This window comes from Rhinopithecus bieti, unplaced genomic scaffold, assembly GCF_001698545.2.
Source record: "Rhinopithecus bieti isolate Rb0 unplaced genomic scaffold, ASM169854v2 scaffold_11936, whole genome shotgun sequence".
Taxonomy (NCBI): Eukaryota; Metazoa; Chordata; class Mammalia; order Primates; family Cercopithecidae; genus Rhinopithecus; species Rhinopithecus bieti.
In genome coordinates, this window is record NW_016806952.1 from 133774 (window position 1) to 140474 (window position 6701).

Consider the following 6701-nt stretch of genomic DNA (forward strand, 5'->3'; position numbering starts at 1 on the left):
CTAGTAATTGCTTTGTGATCATATAATTATTGACCCAAAGTATCAAGAAAAGTTGCTAACTGAAACTAATGACACAAACATTCACTTTGAATGCACACACCACCTCTATTATAATATTTAAGGCAAACTGTCATATTAATTAATTATTTCAGTGCTTGCCTTCAAAATGGACTTAATTATAATAAAAATGTTTATTCTGCAAATATTTTCCTTTTTTCTTTATGTCTGTATCTGATCCCTCACTATAGAGTGCACTGATAATGCATCGAGTTATAATGCTCTACAAAGAAAAGATAAAAAGAAATAAAATAACTCCCAATCTAAAGAAAAAATTAAAATGTCAACAGTCCCTTGGTGACAGTTTTAAATGAGTCTTTAAAAGAAGCTTATTTTGGAAAGCCTTCTGGTCACCCCCAATTACTATGGTTGCCTTGGTTGTGACAGCTGGTGTGTAATCTTTGATTACACTGTCATTAAAATGTCTTTTATACCTTTTTTAATGCCGTCAACACACCATTTGCTTTTCAAATCACACCCTAAAGTGAGTGGATCATGGGCATTGAGGTATCTATGAAGTTTCTAAGCCTTTTTCACACTTTTAGGAGCTCGTAAATACAGACACAATATGGGAATCTGATGCTGCTCCAGCTCTCATACACTAAATTTGTCCTATTTTTTTTTAACTTCTACTAACTCTTTTGATCTTTTTCTCCTACCCTCTGTATCAACAGAAAAAAATATTCATTTCATTAAAGTTCATCAATGTACCTTGTTGAGAATTTTAATAATGAAGTCAGGACTGAGGCGCAGTCCCCAAGCACATCAGTTATAGCTTCATGGGGGTAAAAATCCACATTGTTTCATAGCCTTAGACGCCTTCTTTAACCCAGTCAATCAGCTTGAAAATTTGCACCATGAGGTAAAGGAGCATGTAGATTCATCTCTGTGGAGAGAATACTTAATGAAGAATCAGAAATTATTTTTTAATTATTTTTTTCTCATACTGATCATGTGGTTTTAGAAATAAATTCAGATAACTTCACTGAGCCCAATTTCTTTGAACATACAATGGGAGAAATAATTACTCTTCCTACTTTTTGGAGTAGTTTTGGTCATTAAAAAAAAAAATACAATGCTTGAGGACATGTTACAATCCAGAAATTACTGTAATGTAATACAGATGGTCCTCAACTTATGATGGAATCATGTCACAATAAACCCATTATAATTTGAACAAGTGTTTAACACCTCTAAACTATCAAACATCATAGCTTAACCTAGTCTAAATTTAATATACTCCAAATACTACATTAGTCTATAGTTGAGCAAAATTATCTGGCAACGCAGTACACTGTAGATTACTAGTAATTTATCCTTGCGATCAAGTGGCTGACTGGGAGCTACCCAGCATGGCAGGGGAGTATCATATGACTGTCTACTGAATGCATATCACTATCACACCACCCTAAAGTCAAAAAATTCTAAATGGAATCATCATTAGTTGGGGAACGTCTGTACATTGTTGATGGTAGTGGTACCTCTACAGGTAAATCTGTCAGAACAACAATCACCATGACTGGCCATATGATCCTAAAAAGAAGTATTTCTTTAGGACATTTCATCATTGTACAACATCATACATCATAGACCATATGAGCACAGATTAAATGGTGTAGCCTACACCTAGGCAATATGGTGTAGCCTGTTGCTCCTAGGCTACAAATCTGTACAGCGTGTTGCCATACAGAATATTGTAGGAGGCCTGGTGTGGTGGCTCACTCCTGTAATACCAGCACTTTGGGAGGCCGAAGTGGGTGGATCACCTGAAGTCAGGAGTTTGAGACCAGCCTGGCCTACATGGTGAAACGGTGTCTCTACTAAAAATATAAAAACTAGCCAGGCGTGGTGGTGGGTGCTTGTAATCCCAGCTACACTTGGGAGGCTGAGGCAGGAGAATTGCTTGAACCCAGGAGACGGAGGTTGTAGTAAGTCCACACGGTGCCACTGTACTTCAGCCTCAGTGACAGAGTAAGACTCTGTCTAAAAAAAAAAAAAAATGTAGGCAATTGTAACACAGTGGTAAGTATTTATAAACATAAACGATCTATGCATAGATATGATACAGTAAAAATGAAGTATAAAGATAAAAACATGGTACACCTGAGCCATGTTTTACAGCACTTACCAGAAATGAAGCTTGCAGGGCTGGATGTAGCTCTGGGTAGTCAGTGAGTGAATGGTGAGTGACTATGAAGGTTTGTGACAGTAAGTACTCTACTATAGGCTTTATTAACACAACATACTTGGGCTACACTAAAATTATAAAAAATAGTTTACTGTTTTTCAATATTAAATTAATCAGCTTATTGTAAATATTTTGCTTATAAACTTTTGATTTTAACTCTTTAACTCTTGTGGTAACAGCTTAAAACACAAACACATTTTATAGCTGCACAAAAGTATTTTTTTCTCTATATCCTTATACTATACACTTTTACAATATTTTACAATATTTTATTTTTTACTTTTTAGACATTTTGTTAACAACAAACATACACACACACTAGTCTAGGCCTACATAAAGTCAGAAACATCAATATCACCATCTTCCACACCTCATGTTAAACTGGAAGGCCTCCAGGGACAATAGCAAGGATGGAGCTATCATCTTCTGTGATAATGAAGCCTTCTTCTGGAATACCTCTGGAACAACCTGACTATGGTGATTTTACAGTTAATTTTTTTTAGTGAGTACAAGAAGTGCACTCTAAATTAATGGTAAAAGTACAGCATGATAAACAAACCAGTAACATAGTTGATTATTATGATTATCATGTACTGTATATAATTGTATGTATTACACCTTTATAAAACTGGCAGAACTATAAGTTTGTTTATACCAGAATCACTACAAACATGTAGTAATGTGTTTCAATATGATGTCATAATGGCTATATTGTCACTAGTCAATAACATTTTTCAGCTCCATTTACCTTACAGTACTACCTTTGTCTGTAAGATATAATCTTACAGTCTGTAACAATATAATCTGTCATTGACCAAAACATTGTTATGCAGCACATTAGTGTACTTTATAGGAATCACCAGTTTACTAGGTTATATATTCCATTTCTTAGTTTAAACTCAGTAGCCTACTTCTCTGCGATTTCTAGTCTCCTTTTGAGAATGGGAAACTTTCCAATCATCAAGTGCTTATTGCTTTTAAGTTGTATCCTTGTCAATATCTCTGCTATTTCACACTGTATTTTCTCCATACCTCATCATAGAGCACTCAACCAGTTCCAGTGATTTACTGCTGGTGAATTTCTAAAGCTGCATCATGAATTTCTTTATAGAGCCTTCACTGTCTGTTAAATCCACACTTATTTTCCATAAAAACCTCATTTGGAATTGGAATTTTCTCGATATTACATAAAGTCTCATGTAAAATACCGAAATTTTGTACGAGTTCTCTTTTTACGTATTAGATATTGGGAGGCCTGTCATTATGAATACAGCTTCCTCTTAAGAATATATTGGTTCTGAGATAAGTTCTCTTCCTCAACCCTATTCTGAATAATGAAAAGCTATGAATTGTTCCTAACAAAATGATATGATTTTCTGGTAATAAATGTGTTAAAATAATTCTAGAAAATTTGAATTATGGAAATCTTGTCATCTACAATTAATTTTAAATTTATAAAAGATTCTGAACTAGACATCATAATAAACATAATAAATTAAAATTATACTTGCTTTCAAACAGCTTGTTCTCTTACTACTAAAATAATTTAAGTATGCATATTACTACTAACCAATATCAGATAAAAGACTAAACACTAAATAAGACTAAATGGGACACACTGAGAGTCCCAACTGAAATTTAGGACTGGAGCATACCACTGACATTTTCCTGGTTTCCAAGACAAGAGTGTCCTTAATGTTTTAATATCTAAATGTTAAGAAATAAGTGTTATAGAGAGTGACCAATACTTAGCTAAATTTATTACTCTTCTGAACAGCAATGTTATACAGTTCTCTTATTGATTGAAGCCAAGATAATTCTAACTTAAGAAATAGATTTGTATGGGCTAGAGAGGGACTTTTAAAAAACATAAATCTTAACATGTAGGAGTGTGTTTGTTTCAAACTGAACCAAGTAGCATTTGGGAAACCAGCCAAACTCACAAATCTCCTGAAGGTCCGTTTGCTATATGATGAAGAATCTAAAGATCTCTATGTGATGAAAAGTGCATAGTTCATGCAAGGAAAGGAGTAATGGCTCCTTCTCTTTGAGTTTGTAAAGCCTTGACTATTTCAGCAATATAAAAGGGTTGCAGAATAACTGTCTAGGGGCATGTGATGAGTTGGTGCATACTGACCATATCATAATAGAAAACGAGATAATTACATGAATAATATAAAAATGTGTGAGGAAGAATGAGGGGGAAAATCCTGTCTTAGGTGAAGCTATACCTTCAAGAACAGCACAGTCTCCATCTCCTACATGGGTTTATTCATTCATGACCACAGTCGATGGATTATCATAGCTGAATGTGTACCTCTAACAGTTATATGAGTGTGTGCATTTTCTTTTGGAATCAAAAGATGCTTAAAATGGTATTATGGGTTTGTTACTTGTTATATCATGTCTTCTATTCTATATCAATGTTATTCTCTTAATTCTTTGCTCAGAAATTATCTAATCCAAAAAATAGGTTGTTAAATGCCACTCCTTTGTGCTACTAATATAGTTTCAGTTGCAGCACTCAGTGTATATATTGGCTAAATTGCCTGGGGCTTAAACTTCTGATGGTGAATGTAAGCAAGCACTCCTCTGCTTAGCACAAAAGGCAATCTTATCTCTTTCTAGCTTACACCTTATTTCTCTAGGTCCTTTTCTTTTCACCATCCTGGCTTTGAGATGCCTAAGTATTTCTATTCCCTTTGGCCTTTCGTCCATGTTCTTAGCTCACTAACAGTGAGAAATATTTGATTTAGCCTGAGTTTTAAATGAATAATTATGATTGTTAATATGTTACCACCACTCACAGACATGTGTATATAAATATTTAAGTGTTTTCTTATTTTACTGGATATCTCTTATACAAAAAGTCTTCCTTTTTTAAAGGCATTGAATCTCTAAAATCTAAACTATACTTCACTCATAGGTTGATATGCAAAAGTTTATGTGTAAAGTGTAAGTCTTGGTTCACCTAAAAATCTATGTTAATAAAAATGTCCCTGACTTCACCTACATAATTAACAATACACAATATTAGCCCTTAGTAGATACGATGGCTTGGTTTTGAAAACACATTTCTCCCAGAATCAGCTCAACACTTTTCTTGATCATCAACTATTTTCTTGACCATGTATCAAATGATATGTGAACACAGGCTTTTTTTCTTCAGAATAAGTATGCTCTATTTTTGCCTAATAGTTCTCATCATATTACTCAAAGCTGCTGAACCACTTTCTTCATCTAAACTACCAAATGCATTAATCAGATAGCAAGCAAATGAGCTGAGCATGCAGCAAATAATGAACTTGGGCCTAAAGATGGAATAAATATTTTAGCATACAAGCATATTTCTGTAAAATGTTTGATTAAGGGATAATTCTTAATAAATGTCCCAAGTTCCCGGATGTTATAAATAGCATCTATACAGGGTGGTATCCACGTTTTTGAATCCTTTTATTCTTAAATCGTTCATCTATAGATTCTTTCAACATTACTTTTTGGAAACCCTGTCTTACCAAATTAAAAATTACTCCCTGGTTCTTGTTTCAATATAGTTTGTACAATTGTTTTCTCTGGGGATTGTGACACTAGTGTTTACTTCATACTTACCAAAACACCCTCTTTTATGATTCTGCAATAACTCATAATATTGCAGTCACTCATATTTAGGCTTCTCAGCAGGCTCCTTTTTCTGTGCACTTCTTTAAATGATGAAGTGCCCCAGTTTGGGTTCTCCACCCTTTAATCACTTCATGCACACTCTTTTTGTGATCTTGTTCCCACTTAAGGTTTCTCTGTTCACCTGCATGATTATGACTATTGCAAATTTCCCCATGAACCCAGATCCACAGATCCAGTTGTAGACCATGTATTGCTGCCCAGCCACTCAGCTGCCCAGAGGCATCTTAAGCCCAATATGCCCACATCAGAGCTCATCAATCTTTGAATTGCGGCAACAAACTCCCTGCCAAAATAAATATCTCATAAGAAATAAATAATTTGATGCTTTTGAGTTCTCTGTTGTATTATAGGCCAAATGTAGGAAAATATATTTTTAAAAGTTTATTTTAGCATGTGTCAACATTTTCTTATTCTTTTTCTGTTTCCCCTGACCTTTCCTCCAGGCCATATGTGGCTCCATCGTGGTGTAAATTTCATATTAAAATACATGTATGTATATGTGTATGTAGTCATCTGGATTGCCAAATCATCCTGAGATTTTTGGTTGACAGCACGTCGCTTAGAAAAAATATTGAATTTTCATATCCTGTGTTTCAAGGGGGCTCAGATATTGATGAGAAATGCCCAGTAGGCTTCTAAGCTCAAGAGAAACACAACTGGTATAGTATTGCTTTTACCTACAGGAGACAGCAGGATAGAGAAAGTGACAGTTTTGACAACATTCTAGGTAAGGGCTGTTTTCTCTTGGAAAGCTTGACGTGGACATCAGTGTCTT